A 17,051-nucleotide genomic window follows, 5' to 3' on the forward strand; every position below is an offset into this window, starting at 1 on the left:
ATAGCTAAGATTCTCCACTCCCGGCAACATCCTCGTAAATCTCCTCTGTACCCTCTCCAGTGCAATCACGTCCCTCCCTGAAATCAGTGACCAGAACTGCATGCAGTACTCCAGCTGTGGCCTAACTAGTGTTTTATACAGTTCAAGTATAACCTCCCTGCTTTTGTATTCTAAGCCTCGGCTAATAAAGGCAAGCATTCCATATGCCTTCTTAACCACCTTATCTGCCTGGCCTGCTACCTTCAGGGATCTGTGGGCATGCACTCCAAGGTCCCTTTGTTCCTCTACACTTCTCAGTGTTCTACCATTTCATGTATATTCCCTTTCCTTGTTAGCCCTCCCCAAATGTATTACCTCACACTTCTCCAGATTGAATTCCATTTGCCACTGTTCTGCCCACCTGACCAATTGATTGATATCTTCTTGCAGTCTGCAGCTTTCTTCTTCATTATCAACCACACAGTCGATTTTAGTATCATCTGCAAACTTCTTAATTATACCCCCTATATTCAAGTCTAAATCATTGATGCATACATGTACCACAAAAAGCAAGGGACCCAGTACTGAGCCCTGCGGAACCCCACTGAAAACTGCCTTCCAGTCACAAAAACACCCATCAACCATTACTCTCTGCTTCCTGCCTTTTGAGCCCATTTTGGATCCAACTTGCAACTTTGCCCTGGATACCATGGGCTTTTACTTTTGTGATCAGTCTGCCATGTGAGACCTTATCAAAAATCTTGCTAAAATCCATATACACTACATCAAACGCACTACCAATTCATCCACCAGGCTCACAACCACCTGCCATATTGTGGACAACCAACTGGCTGGGGTTTATTGAGTATTGTGAACATCATGTGACTGGCTAAGCCACTCACAACTCAACTGCTCTACCAGCCTGTGCGCTTACTCATAGGTGCATCTCTCTCTCTCTTAGGCACTCCCTCGGAGTCGAGGATGACTTGCTTCCATTGGACTCATCAGTCATCGAGTTATCCGGTGACTGATGAGTCCAATGTGGAACCTACGGTCTCTGTTACAGGTCGGGCAGACGGTGGTCGGAGGGACGGGTGGGGTGCTTGGGTTGTTGTGCGTGCTCCGGGCGAAGAGACTCGAGGTGTTCGGCGCCTTCCTGGATGCTTCTCCTTCACTTTCATCGGTCTTGAGCAGGCAAGGGATTCCCAGGTGTTGGTGGGGATGTTGCATTTTTTCAAGGAGGCTTTGAGGGTATCCTTGAAGCATTTCTTCTGCCCACCTGGCGCTCACCTGCCATGTTGGAGCTCTGAGTAGAGCGCTTGTTTTGGGAGTCTAGTATCGGGCATGTGAACTGTTATATATATATATACTTGTATTTACTCTGTACAGTCACCAGAGGGCTCATCCCCTGGAGTCCCAAGGGATCCCATAATCCTTTGGGAGCACAGGTATTTAAGGAGGCTTCACAGGTTGGAAAGGCACTCTGGAGATCTGCAATAAAAGACTAAGGTCAGACTTTACTTTGAGCTCACAGTGTTCAGTCTGACTCTTTCTCCATACACTACAATTGGTGACGAGATACAGATAGCGAACCGAAAGATGCAGATAACAGTGGGCATCCTGGAGAAATTTTTGGAAGGAGATGATTGGGAAACTTTTGTTGAGCGACTCGACCAATACTTAATGGCCAACGAGCTAGATGGGGAAGAGAGCACTGCCAAACGAAGGACAATCTTCCTCACCGTCTGTGGGGCACCAGCGTATGGCCTCATGAAGAATCTGCTCACTCCAGCGAAACCCATGGAGAAATCATATGACGATTTGTGCACACTGGTCCGAGAGCATTTGAACCCGAAGGAAAGCGTTCTGATGGCGAGGTACCGGTTCTACACCTACAAAAGGTCTGAAGGTCAGGAAGTGGCGAGTTATGTCGCCGAACTAAGGCAGGACATTGCGAATTTGAAGGACATTTGGAGCACATGCTCAGAGACTTTTTCATACTTGGCATTGGCCACGAAACCATACTTTGCAAACTTTTGACTGTAGAGACCCCAACCTTGAGTAAGGCCATAGCGATAGCCAAGCGTTCATTGCCACCAGTGACAATATGAAGCAAATCTCTCTGCACACAAGTGCTGCTACAAGTACTGTGAACAAAGTGATATTGTTTTCGAATCGTAATGTACAGGGCAGGTCACACATACCTGCAGCTGCATGTCCACAGATGACTCAGAGTCCACCATCAAGGGTGATGAATGCAAGGCCATTAACACCTTGTTGGCGCTGCGGGGGTGATCATCATTTCCATTCATGCCGATTCAAAGAGTATGTTTGCAAGGGTTGTGGAACAATGGGACACCTCCAACGAGCGTGCAGACGAGCTGCAAAGCCTGTTAAACCTGCAAACCACCATGTTGCAGAGGAGGACAGATCCACGGAGGATCGCTACGAGCCAGAGCCTCAGATAGAGGAGGCAGAGGTACATGGGGTGCACACATTCACCACGAATTGTCCCCCGATAATGCTGAATGTTGAACTAAATGGACTCCCGGTGTCAATGGAGCTGGACACAGACGCGAGCCAGTCCATCATGGGCAAAAAGACTTTCGAAAGGTTGTGGTGCAACAAGGCCTCAAGGCCAGTCTTAACTCCAGTTCGCACAAAACTAAGAACTTCCACTAAAGAACTGATTCTTGTAATCGGCAATGCTACTGTAAAGGTCTCCTACGATGGAGCAGTGTACAAGCTACCACTCTGGGTGGTACCGGGTGATGGTCCCACGCTGCTCAGCAGGAGCTGGCTGGGAAAGATACGCTGGAACTGGAATGATGTCCGAGCCCTATCGCCCGCTGACGACACTTCGTGTGCGCAGGTCTTAAACAAATTTCCTTCGCTGTTCGAACCAGGCATCGGGAAATTCCAAGGAGCAAAAGTGCAGATCCACCTAATTCCGGGGGCGTGACCCATCCATCATAAGGCGAGAGCAGTACCGTACATGATGAGAGAAAGGGTAGAGATTGAGCTAGATCGGCTGCAAAGAGAATTTCACCGATCGAGTTCAGCAGGTGGGATCCCAGTGATCCCAGTCATCGGCCTTTGGTAGTGGGCTAGTCCTATTGTCCCAGTCCTCAAAGGAGACGGCACGGTCAGAATCTGTGGCGATTACAAAGTAACTATCAATCGTTTCTCCCTGCAGGACCAATACCCACTACCAAAGGCCGACGACCTCTTTGCAACGCTGGCGGGAAGAAAGATGTTCACGAAGCTGGATCTGACTTCAGCCTACATGATGCAGGAACTGGAGAAATCATTGAAGGCCCTCACCTGCATCAACACGCACAAAGGCCTTTTTGTTGAAACAGATGCCTGTTTGGAATCCGATCAGCGATGGCGATATTCCAGAGAAACATGGAAAGCTTATTGAAGTCAGTCCCGCACACCGTGGTCTTCCAGGACAACATCTTGGTCACAGGTCGGAACACAGTCGGGCACCTGCAGAGTCTGGAGGAGGTTCTTAGTCGACTCAACCGCGTGGGGCACAGGTTAAAACGCTCAAAGTGCGTTTTCCTGGCGCCTGAAGTGGAGATCTTGGGAAGGAGGATTGTGGCGGACGGCATCAGGCCCAACAACGCGAAGATGGAGGCAATCGAGAACGCACCGAGGCCACAGAACGTGATGGAGCTGCGGTCATTTCTGGGACTCTTGCACTACTTTGGTAACTTCGTACCGGGTCTCAGCACACTGCTAGAACCACAACATGTCTTACTGCAAAGGGGGCGAATGGGTTTGGGACAAAAGCCAAGAAAGTGCCTTTGTAAAAGCGAGAAAATTGTTATGCTCAAACAAATTGTTTGTTTTTATGATCCATGTAAGCGTTTGATACTAGCATGTGATGCGTCGTCATATGGCATCGGGTGTGTATTGCGACAAGCTAATGATTTTGGGAAACTGCAACTGGTTGCTTATGCATCCAGGAGTCTGTCTAAGGCTGAGAGAGCCTACAGCATGATTGAAAAAGAAGCGTTAACGTGTGTCTATGGGGTAAAGAGAATGCATCAATACCTGTTTGGGCTAAAATTCGAATTGGAAACTGACCATAAGCCACTTATATTTATTTGCTGCAATCAAAAACAAAATTTAACAGTAAGATTTCTGGTAACGTGCACGGGCACCAGGTCCACCAAATTTCTTGGCCTCACAATGACGAGGTTCAGCAACCAGCAAGGTCCTGTCTTACTGTATGAGGATGTCCTTGATCTCCTTCTTGGAGGCTTCATCTACATATTTCTGGTAGTATGCCACCAATGCTTTAGAAATGGATTGACGGATAGCATAGATTTGAGCTACATGACCACCGCCCTTCACACGAACTCTGATGTCGACTCCAGCAAATCTTTCTTTGCCCAACAGTAGAACTGGTTCCAACAGTTTGTACTGTAAAGTTCTTGGCTCAATATGTTCCAGAGGCCTACCATTTACTTTGATAAGGCCATTTCCTCTTTTGCAGTGGGCAACAGCAGTTGCTGTTTTCTTTCGCCCCAAAACCTGGATGGATTGCAAAGGATCTTTGATGGGCATCTTCCTGCTTCTGCGAAATCCCTGTTTTCCAAGAGTAAAGGGATAAATACCAACGCATCGGCCCGCATCCAGAGATGAGCGCTCATGTTGTCCGCATACAACTACACCATCTGCCACAGGCCAGGCACAGAAAACTGCGCCAATGCTCTCAGTAGGCTGCCATTGCCCACCACGGGGGTGGAAATGGTGCAGCCCACTGATCTAGCCATGGTTATGGAAGCATTTAAGTGAGCAATCACCCGTCACTGCCCGGCAGATCAAAACCTGGACAAGCCAGGACCCCTTATTATCTCTAGTCAAAATCTGTGTGCTTCACAGGAGCTGGTCCAATGTCCCAGTGGAAATGCAGGAAGAGATAAAGCCGTTCCAGCGGCGCAAAGATGAAATGTCTATACAGGCAGACTGCCTTCGGTGGGGCAATTGAGCAGTGGTCCCCAAGAAGGGCAGAGACACCTTCATCAATGACCTCCACAGTACCCACCCAAGCATCGTAATGATGAAAGCGATAGCCAGATCCCACGTGTGGCGGCCCGTATCGATGCGGACTTAGAGCCCTGCGTTCACAGATGTAATACATGCTCGCAGTTCAGCAATGTACCCAGGGAGGTGCCGCTAAGTTTATGGTCTTAGCCCTCCAAACCATGGTCTAGGGTACACGTCGACAATGCAGGCCCATTCTTGGGTAAAATATTCCTTGTGGTTGTAGACGCATACTCCAAGTGGATTGAATGTGAGATAATTTCGGCTAGCACGTCCGCTGCTACTACTGAAGGCCTGCGGGCCATGTTTGCCACTCACGGTTTACCCGATGTCCTGGTGAGCGACAACGGGCCATGTTTTACCAGTGCTGAGTTCAAAGAATTCATGACCCGTAACCGGATCAAACATGTCACATCTGCCCCGTTTAAACCAGCGTCCAATGGTCAGGTAGAGAGAGCAGTGCAAACCATCAAGCAAGGCTTGAAGAGGGTAACTGAAGGCTCACTGCAGACTCGCTTATCCTGAGTCCTGCTTAGCTACAGCACGAGACCCCACTCACACACTGGGATCCCACCTGCTGAACTGCTCATGAAAAGAGCACTTAAGACAAGGCTCTCGTTAGTCCACTCTGATCTACATGAACAGGTAGCGAGCAGGCGGCTTCAACAAAGTGCATACTATGATAGCGCAAATGTGTCATGCGAGATTGAAATCAACGATCCTGTATTTGTATTAAATTATGGACAAAGTCCCAAGTGGCTTCCCGGCACTGTTGTGGCCAAAGAGGAGAGCAGGGTGTTTCGGGTCAAACTTTCAAATGGATTCATTCACTGGAAACACTTGGACCAAATCAAACTCAAATTCACGGACTATCTTGAGCAAGCCACCTTGGACCCTACCTTTTTTGATCCCCCAACATACACACCAGTGGCAACCAGCACCACGGTTGACCACGAAGCAGAACCCATCATCCACAGCAGCCCTGCAGGGCCCAACACACCAGGCAGCCCAGCAAGGCCAGCTGCACAGCAACCCAGCAAGGGCCCAACAAATGATTCAACAACACCAGCTTTCACACCGAGATGATCAAGCAGGGCAAGAAGGGCCACAGATCGACTCATATTGTAAATAGTTACACTATTGACTTTGGGGGAGTGTTGTTTTATATGTGGACTTGTATTTACTCTGTACAGCCACCAGAGGACTCATCCCCTGGAGTCCCAAGGGATCCCATAATCCCTTGGGAGCACAGGTATTTAAGGAGGCTTCACAGGTTGGAGAGGCACTCTGGAGACTAAGGTCACACTTTACTTTGAGCTCACAGTGTTCAGTCTGACTCTTTCTCCATACACAATAGTCTCGTCGGCGACCAACGAGGTTCGTGAGGGCAACCAATGCAGCAAACGATGGAACGACCTTGTGGGATCCGTAAGAGTAAGTATTACATCGATTTACATGTACTTATGTATTTATATAATTTGATTTGTAACAGTCATGAGTGACTATCAGCAGATGTGAGGTCTTGCACTTTTACTGGGAATGTTTTACTCAAAGCCTGTAGTCACGGTGTACGTCTTTAGAATGATAATAATCATAATAATCATAATGATAATCATAATAATCATGATTACATCTGTCGGTTATGTATTGTATCAGTCTCTGTGACAGTACCTAGCAATGATATCATGCAATGATCTCATGCCATGTCATCCTTGGCTGTACAGAGTAAATACAAGTCCACATATATAACAATTATGATTTCAGACCAATGTTGGTATTAAACTTTTGTTATTGAACATAACCTTGTTGCACATTGTCTCAGATAGCTGGACCGTTACACACTGGTGATTCCTTACCATGAAAGGGTTAAATACAACTTAACATCAATCAACGTAAACTTTAACTGGCACCTAGGTGATGGGCACCAGTGATGTCTGAGCTGCACACACACAGCAGTGTGTCAGCATTGTCACTCACATCAGCGCTCTTTCAGGCAAATCTTTCCGATAGCAGCTCCTAACATAAGAGTGGGATTTAACAAATGCCAGCCACACTGCTGGTGGTTATTCCGGTTAGTTCCACTTTTTGTGGGCGTTTTTTTGAGCGAGCGATATTCTGGGCAAAATGTGTGCGAGGTGGTGAAATTGACGATGGACGATTTCCATGGCTGCTAGTTTGGTTAAATATATTCTTTACGACAAAAAACAGTGCGCGGGCGTTCATATTGAATCTCGGCGTTAATTCCGTGCGAAAATTATGCTGGGCAATATTATGGGCGTTGATTTCGCCCATTCTGCTGATTCCGCCCCAAAAAAGCGGGCAGGCGGTAATATTTTTTCCCGGCATTAAGTACATTGGGAAAATAATGCTCGCTGATAAGTCTCCTAAAAAATCCCATCAGTTTCCATTTTGTGCCAAAATGGGCGATTATAGGGGCGTTATACGTCATTTCAGCGGTAAAATGGGCATTAAGCATACAAAAAAAGTGAAGGTTCTAGCCCCATGCCTCTGAAGCATATAGGAGGGCGGGTATCACTACTGCTCTGTAGACCATGAGCTTGGTGCCGAGTTTGAGGTCCTGATCTTCAAACACTCACGTCCTCATGCGACCGAAGGCTGCACTGGCAAACGAAAGGCGGTGTTGGACTTCGTCATTGACATCTGCCCTTTCTGACAATAGGCTACCAAGGTATGGAAAATGATCCATGTTGTCCAAGGTCTCATCATGGACCTTGATAATCGGGGGGGCAGTACTGTGTGGCGGGGGCAGGTTGGTAGAGAACCTTTGTCTTGCGGATGTTTAGCGTAAGGCCCATGCTTTCATATGTGTTGACGATGATTTGGAGTTCGACCTCCAAGTGTGTGCAGATGCAAGCATCGTCTGCATACTGTAATTCAGTGACAGAGTATGGGAAAACCTTGGATCTGGACAGCAGGCGACGGAGGTTGAACAGTTTCCCGTTTGTTCTGTAGATTAGCTCCATCCCAGTGGGGTTTATTGAGGGTGAGATGGAGCATTGCGGTGAGGAAGATCGAGAAGAGCATTGGTACGATGACACAGCCTTGCTTGACCCTGGTTCACATGTGTATTGGGTCTGTGGTGGATCCGTTGGTCAGGATCACGGCTTGATGTCATCGTGAAGTAGGCGGAGGATCGTGACGAACTTTTGAGGGCAGCCAAATTTGAGGAGGATGCTCCATAATCCCTCCCAATTGACAGTGTCGAATGCCTTTGTGAGGTCAAAAAAGGCCATGTACAGAAGCTGGTGCTGCTCCCTGCATTTTTCTTGAATTTGACGCGTGGTGAAGATCATGTTCCTGTGACGTAGGAGCTGGTGTTGATGTCACTGTGATGTAGGGGGCTGGCAGTCCTTTAATACTGCACCCATGTGGCCCTCTGAATGTTTCACCCTAGAAATTGAGTGTTGATAGCCTATTGAACCACAATGACATCACGGCCAGGTGTGACCCTGTTCTTACTCGATGTCCGCTAGCAGGAGTAGTCTCTGGATAGCAAACAGAAGTGGGAGACTTGGCTGATTTATTTTCTCTCTTTTCCCTCGCCTGAGGCCCTAAAGCCAATTATAGATTCCCAACTGTCACCCTGTCTGTGATCGGCCTGTTTAGCCTTGATCAGGAGAAATCTAAGCTGCGGGCTGTGTGGCTTACTCGCGATGTACATTTCTAGTTGAATTAAAGTATGGACACTGGCACCCTTAGAACCAATATAACACATTGTCCTGATGACACCAGTACAGATAAACAATATCTGAGCCTTGCAAGAGCACAATCCTGATAATCCCGCCTCTACATTGCTTCGGAATGGTTTGCTTGATTCACCACTTCTCTATCCTGCAAATAAAAATAATCGAGGTGCTAATCTTTACCTACAGCCAATGAATTTATTAATTAGGCAACTTAATTGCACACATAAGAGACAAAAACCATATGGTTTACAGTGGAACCTCCATTACCTGCCATACCTAGAGGGCCCTCTATCCCCCCTCTTGGTGGTTAGTGGAGATGAGATAACACAGCTGTAGAATTATTGGGTGAGCCGTGGGACATGTGGTGAGGCAGGTGCCCGGTAATTGTCATCTTTTCGAGTCAGCTCCGTTTGCAGTGTTTTAATCCGGCAGAGACATCTTGCGGATAAACAAATGACTTGTCTCTCCTAACTCCCGGCTACCTGCTCACTTTTGTAGTCTGTTTATGGTGAAATGACAGCAGCCATCTGGCGGGAAAGAGAAGAGGTGCTATTGGATAAGGGAGCAGGTGTTTGGCATGGATTAAGGAGCTCTTAAATGACTCATTGTTGTCCTTGGGTATTATGTTTGTGCCTGTGTGGGACTGCATCGTACGGATCAAGAAGATTGCAACTTTGAATTCTGATCTGTACTGACTTAGCTGAACTTGGCTGGAGTGGCCGTGGGGTGGGGTGTGTGGCGGGAGGGATTGTTAAATAGGCCTTAATGGCTGAGAAACACAGACTGGATTCTCTTCATTGTTATCCACTCATTTCCATTGCAAAATGCCCATGTGTGAACACCGAATGAAGGCAGTATCTGGATTGGCTGTGATTGCCCTCACGGTCAAATAGCCTCCTGAGCACATGTCTGAGCCAATGCCGCTTGGACAAGGCATGGAAGGTGCTGCCTGAGCCGGTGCCTTCAGGAAAGAAGGGAAAAACATTGGGGAGCAAACGCATTGCTGCACCACTCTGAACCTGCTGACACACCAGCACATAAATCATTCTTCACTTCCTTTCACAAAAAGATGATTTAGTACCAAAACACCACCTGAAATTTAAAATAAGGTTGGTCCAGAATTTGCTGAAAAAATAATGGTGTCTGAACGACACACGCGGTGATCGATGTACAAATCATCCAGCAACTTGTGGCGAGAAAGAGGAAGAGATACCCCATGAATTGCGAAATGCCACGAGTTGCTGGTCGATTTGCGCCGCGCTGCTGTTAGCTTCGCGAAAACGATATTGCGCCATTAACCTTCCTGTGATTTTCATCAAGTTGCTGCGGAACTCACCAGAGAAAGCTAAGTTTAGCAATTAACAGTGTAAGTACCCTTTTAACAATGTGATAATTGTTAATGACTGCCAATTAACCTCTTTTGTCCAGATAGTAAACAATTAAAAGTGTGGAGTCTCACTCCTTCAGGTTGTGAATTGTTGAAGTTTTAAAAAATGTGCGCGAACAAGTTTAAAAAAGGGCACAGCATGAGAGGCCCCGCTCCTGTAAAATCTGTCCCATTATGTTTTTGTGTGTGTATATTATTTCTCATTTACTCTGGGATGTTTTTGATATTAATCAGCGGTTTAAGGGAGATGTGGCGACCAGTTTGTTGGAACGAAGGAAGAAGTGATTGAGGAGACACGGAACCAGTGATAGTGTGGCCACGGTTTTATGGTCAATGAAGAAGGCAAATCGATTTTTTTTATCACATGGGTTTATGAGATTTCTGGTATTTTTACCAGTGTTTTGTGATTGTGTTCTGTGATTTCATATGTGAAAATTGCAAATTGATGACCTTGGTCATAAACAGTGAGTGGGGTGTATTTTTCAAAGGGAGGATATCTACATTTAAAAAGAGCATGGGTCGATTTAGTTTGAGTTCATTTAAGTGCTCGTCAGAAAATGTACCCCAGTAAATGAGGCCATGCAGCTGAGCAGGGCCATGAACGGCACTCAGTGGAATAGGTTATATAAATATTATTGGATAAGACTTTGAACCGGGGGATGCAGCTTTCACTGCAAATATTAATGTTCAGGAAGAGCTTTAGTGACAGGTCGATGCTGGCTTTCACTGCCTCATAAAGAACTAGTGGCTCATTAACCTGTGTGACCTCGTTTGATGACATGTTGTTATAAAGCTGTTAAGCCGTTAAAAGCTGTTGTGCTTTAGACAGATGTTTGCTTTTTAACTGGATTAGCCGAGGCAATCAGTTTGTAATTTGTGTAACATGATTGTTCTTGTGTTGAAGAGGTTAAGAGACCTTGCTGCCTCTACAATAATATCCAATCAGGAATGATGCTTCCTATGTTTACTGCCCAATTGCTGCTCAATCAGACTGTGACTTCCACATTCCCATGATGCGCTATCATTTACCAGCATGGAAGGTCATGGGACATGTGGAGAGAATGTTGGAAGTAAAAGGCTTGATTTAGCGTTGGTGCCAGAGCTCGCAACTTTCATCGAATGAAAGTTCACGACCAGCGTTACCGCTAACTCCGGCGTTGCACTACCAGTTCCTGTGCTAAAAAGAAATCGGCCGTTCTGCGCATGCGCAAATGTTTTTTTTCTTCCCGTGCTTCTGTGTGCTGTCCGATCGCAAACGCTAATGCAGGGCACGGCTGCGCGCATGCGCAGTACACCCGGGGCTGAATCAGCCATTTTACTTTGGGATTATCATGATGGAGGACGACGATTCGAGACAGCGTGCCAAGTGATTCAGCCACGAGGCTAATGAAGCTCGAGTGGGGGCTGTGGAGAGAAGATGGCAGGAGCTGCATGTCAGGGGTGGATCCAGACCAATGTCATCCATATTTAAGAGGGTCTGGAGGCAAATTGCCGAGGAGGTCTCTGCCTCAGACACTGTGGTGAGGACTGGGACTCAGTGCAGAAAAAAATGTAATGATCTGACAAAGATGGTTAAAGTGAGTACAATTTTAATTCATGCACTCCTTCATTACTTGAATTATAAATCTGACACACTATTTGTTCTCATGCTGTTGGTGCATATTAACACTCTGTGGGTTGCCTCCTAAAATGCATGACACATAGGTAGGCTTAGTTCGGCATCCTATTTGCCATGAATGATTTTTACACATTATTAAGATTGCTTTCTGAGATCTCATAACGTGTCTCTGCACTTCGATGTCCTCCTGATGAACAATGTGCAACTTCAAAGGCCATTAAACAGAGAACTGTATTACATTCACACAATATGGTATATCATCATCATAGGCAGTCACGTGGAGGAGGAGGAAGAGAGGAAGCCGATCAGCCGACTCCGGCGCAGATGCAATCCTCCCCTGTTCTACCATCGGCACTCACCTCGTCTGAGGACGAAGACGTGACGTTCTCGGGGTTTGACAACTCCAAAGCTCCTGGGACCAGTGGTGTGCAGCAACGCAGTGCTGGGGTTGAATCCCGCATGCCATCTCTCCGGAGGGTGAGTCTGTAAAGTTGGTCTGCTGACAGACAGACAGACGTGGAACTGGACATGATGGGAATGTCCAGGGAGAGCATCCACCTCACCCGTCAGCTCCTTGACGTCTTGGGTTGCATTCCCGTGAGCATCAACAGTTTCAAAGCGACCAGTGCAAGTCGTGAAACCTGCGAGGCCATCAATGCCCACATGATGCTGGTGGCCTCCAGCAGTGACAGTGGAGTCCTGAAGAGTGTGATGTGAACAGTTGCGGAAGATGGTGCATCAGAGGCACACGTTCTGCTTCAGCCTGGGCAGGTGATGCAGTCCATACTCTCTGCGTTCCCCACTATCACACCCAAACCAAAACCACCTGTGACTGGCGACGCCAATGAAGAGGCTCGTCAGTCAGAAGCCGGGCCTTCCACGCCACGAGCTGGTCCAGTGCAACCCAGATGGCATCTCCATTGTCTCACCCCCAACACAGCAGTCGTTTGGCAACTTGCTGCACGCCATCTTGGTACTACTTGGGTTAGGAGCAGCAAGCAAAGGAGGGTGATAAGAGGAAGGGGGGCAAAAGCCAGTGGGAGAAAATAGTGCGGCAGGGATTGCTGCGTTATGTTGTTGATGCTGGATGCATCCTATGTTTTATGTGACAGTATTATTATGTTCTGGATTATGCTGTTGATGATGTTGTTGTTGGTGAATGATCACACTACAGGGTGCAGCTAATTTATGTTATTTTATTAAATTTTCACAATTAAGTTTACAAAGTTGACAAAGTTTACAATGTTTAATACATTTTTTTGTTCACCTTAACCATTCCCATGTAGTGTCTCATTTGCAGAATAAGAGGGGGAATAGTCAACATGGTGGGATAGAGTGACCAGGCAACAGTCAAACAGTTCACTCTTCAAGCAAAGTGTTCAATTATGAGCTGCTGGTGTAAGGTGTTTGCAGCGGTGAAATCTCCACGAAGCCTCCCTTGTGGTTGTGGTGGTGGCATGGGTTCCTCGCCAGGTTCCTCTTCCTCGATTTCCTCCTCCTGGTCCTCCTCCTCCCCCCCCCCCCCCCACTCTCTCCTGAGGTGGTCCTGCAATTCCCATTGGCAATTCCTGTCCCCTCATGATGGCTAAGTTGTGTAGCATGCGGCACATCACAATGAACTCAGAGACCTACTGAGGGGGGTATTGCAGGCAGCCTCCAGAGTGGTCAAGGCATCAGAAGTGCTGCTTGAGCACTCCAATTATCTGTTCAACGATGTTGCGAGTGGCTGCATGGCTCTCATTATAGCGATGCTCGGCTTCGTCTGAGGGTTCTGGAGGGGAGTCATGAGCCAGGTGGCGAGGCCGTAACCTTTGTCCCCCAGCATCCAGGTCTGGCCTTGTGTTGATGCTCGTACATGGGTGAGACACTGCTCTTGTACAAGATGAAAGCATCATGGATGCTCCCTGGATATTGGGCATTGACTGCCATGATGCGCTGAGTATGGTCGCAGACAATCTGTACGTTCATGGAGTGGAATCCCTTTTGGTTTCGGTAAACCTCTGGATTCTGTAAAGGTGTTCGCAGGGCAATGTGCGTACAGTCAAGTGCACCCTGAACATTGGAGAAACCAGAAAATCGTCCAAAACCTACACCCCTCTCATTTTGGGTCTCCTTGGTCATTGGGAAGTTTATGAAGTCCAGCCTGCATGCGTACAGTGCAGTAGTCACCTGGCGAACGCAGCGATGTGTAGCGTGCTACGAGATGGAGCATATGTCCCCTGCTGATGCCTGAAAGGAGCCGGAGGCATGGAAGGCAAGTGCCACAGTCACCTTCACTTCGATGGACAGTGCAGTCCTGTTGCTGCTGGTATGCTGTCGGTCTGTCTGTATGAGCTGGCATATCTCTGTTCCCACCTCTTTTTGGAAGTGTAGCCTTCTAATGCACTGTGCCTCAGAGAGTTGCAGGTATGAGCGATGTTCCCTGTAAACTCGTGGGGAGTAAAGCCTCCTCTCCACATGTCTGCAACCTCGATTACATTGAAAATAATCAACAATAAGCTTTCTTTCAGCTCGACGCCGTATGAATATAGCAGCTAGGATTACTGGCTCCCGACTTAGCATCAACCCATATCTTTTAAAATGTCCTTAAATGTCCTTTATAAAACAAACTAGAAACTCACATAAACTTCACAATCAAAAGTATGCAGTAATGCAGCATTCTTCTCCCAATCCTTTTAAGCACTCACAACTCTGGCTTTCTTCTCCGCTTTCAAGGTGGTGCTGTTCACACCTGGTGCACCCGGAGTGCGACTGATTTTTCTGGGCGGGTTCTCGGGCAGAGGCTAAATTGGGCGATATGCTCAAGTTCCGCCCGGGGTGCAAACGCAGTGATGCACGATGATTTATGTCATCCAAACGGTCAAAACAGCGGTGAGGCGCTAAGTTTTAACCCCGCCGCAAACTCATTGGCGAAAGTTCCGCCCGGGTGCAAAATCTTGTGCGCCTCGTTTTGCGTCAAAAAAGACTTCATTTTTGCATCCCGTCAAGATACTAAATGGGGCGCAAATAAGCCGAAAATCCAGCATTGACGAGTAACTAGTTCATTGGCTTCTGCTTGAATGTCCCATGAATATTAACACATGCAAATCCTACAGGGTGGAAATTTGGCTGGAGGCTAATTAGGGCGCTAATGATGGCGGGGTGGTAAATTTTGCGCTGGGGAATGGTTTGCGTCTGCAACCACAAAATTCAGGAGCTGAGCCCCGAGTGCAGAGTGGAGTGCTAAGGGAGGTGTTCCACACCTCTCATAGGATTCTAGGCCGGCTGAGCAACTGAAAATCCATTGCTAAAGAGCCGGCCTTGGAGCATCCTAAGTGAGGCTTCCTTGGAAAAAACTTACTGTTATGCATTTAACCTCTTGCAACGTGTATCACACTACCACCAGAGGGCCTACCTGTTGGAGTCCCAAGGGATCCCAGCATCCCTTGGGAGCACGGTATATAAGCAGGCCACCCACGAGGTACCTGCACTCTGGAGTCTTATTAAAGGAGCCAAGGTCAGACTTGCTCATTGTTCACAGTATTCAGTTTCATCCTTTATTATGAGTGTACACACATTCACCACGAAATGTCCATCAATAATGTTGAAAGTTGAACTGAACGGAATTCCAGTATTTATGGAACTGGACACGTGTGCGAGTTAGTCCATAATGAGTAAGAAGGCCTTCGACGGGCTGTGGTGCAACAAGGCACACAGGCACAAGCTCAGCCCCATTCACACCAAACTAAGAACTTACACCAAGGAACTACTCCCTGTAATTGGCAGTGCAGAAGTCAAAGTCTCCCATGATGGAGCAGTACATGAACCTCTGCTGTGGATTGTGCCAGGGGATGGCCCCACACTGTTTGGCAGAAGCTGGCTGGGAATGATCCGCTGGAACTGGGACGAGATCCGAACGTTTTCGGCCGTTGACGACGCCTCATGTGCCCAGGTTCTGAGCAGATTTCCATCGTTGTTCAAGCCAGGCATTGGAAGCTTCTCGCGGGTGAAAGTGCAGATCCATTTGGTTCCCGGTTCGCGACCCATCCATCACAAGGCACGGGCGGTACCATATATGATGCGTGAGAAAGTGGAAATTGAGCTAGACAGGTTGCAGCGTGAAGGCATCATCGTGCCGGTGGAATTCAAAGAGTGGGCCAGTCCGATTGTCCCGGTACTTAAAGAGGATGGCACGGTCAGAATTTTTGGGGACTATAAAGTAACGATTAACCATTTCTCGCTGCAGGACCAGTACCCACTACCCAAGACAGACGACCTATTTGCGACCCTGGCTGGAGGGAAGACGTTCACCAAGTTGGACCTGACCTCGGCCTACATGACGCAGGAGCTGGAGGAGTCTTCGAAAGGCCTCACCTGCATCAACGCGCTCAATGGTCTGTTCATCTATAACAGATGCCTGTTCGGGATTCAGTCAGCTGGCAATCTTTCAACGGAACATGGAGAGCCTTCTAAAGTCGGTTCCTTGCACCGTGGTTTTCCAGGACAACATACTGGTTACAGGTCGGGACACCACTGAGCACTTGAAGAATCTGGAAGAGGTTCTTAGTCAGTTGGATCGCGTGGGACTCAGGTTGAAATGCTCAAAATGTGTTTTCCTGGCGCCGGAGATCGAGTTCTTGGGAAGAAGAATCGCAGTAGACGGCATCAGACCCACCAACGCCAAGACGGAGGCCATCATGAACGCGCCGAGACCACAGAACGTGACGGAGCTGCGGTCGTTGCTGGGATTCCTTAACTATTTCGGTAATTTCCTACCTGGGTTAAGCACCCTACATGTGCTACTACGCAAGGGAGACTACTGAGTATGGGGGAATTAACAAGAGGCTGCCTTTGAGAAAGCCAGAAATCTGTTGTGTTCAAACAAACTGCTTGTCCTGTATAACCCTTGTAAACGATTAGTGCTAGCTTGCAATGCGTCATCATACGGGGTCGGGTGTGTGTTACAACAGGCTAACGAATTGGGGATTTTGCAACTGGTCGCTTATGCGTCCAGGAGTTTGTCCAAGGACGAAAGGGTCTACAGCATGATTGTAAAAGAGGCTCTGGCGTGCATTTACGAGGTTAAAAAAAGTGCACCGGTACTTGTTTGGCCTCAAGTTTGAGCTTGAAACTGACCACAAGCCGCTCATATCACTGTTCTCTGAGAGCAAAGGGATTAACACCAATGCCTCCGCCTGCATCCAAAGATGGGCGCTCACGCTGTCGGCATACAACTATGTAATCCGCCACAGACTGGGCACAGAGCACTGCGCTGATGCTCTCAGTCGGCTGCCATTGCCCACCACCGGGGTGGAAATGGCAC

At 47.7% G+C, this 17,051-nt stretch overlaps 1 pseudogene; it reads right to left on the reverse strand.

Moving 5' to 3' along the window:
- Window positions 1-4,093: 4,093 nt before the first annotated feature.
- On the reverse strand, window positions 4,094-4,557 carry LOC139228215 (small ribosomal subunit protein uS9-like; annotated as a pseudogene).
- Window positions 4,558-17,051: the final 12,494 nt, after the last annotated feature.

This window comes from Pristiophorus japonicus, chromosome 17 (assembly GCF_044704955.1).
Source record: "Pristiophorus japonicus isolate sPriJap1 chromosome 17, sPriJap1.hap1, whole genome shotgun sequence".
Lineage (NCBI taxonomy): Eukaryota > Metazoa > Chordata > Chondrichthyes > Pristiophoridae > Pristiophorus > Pristiophorus japonicus.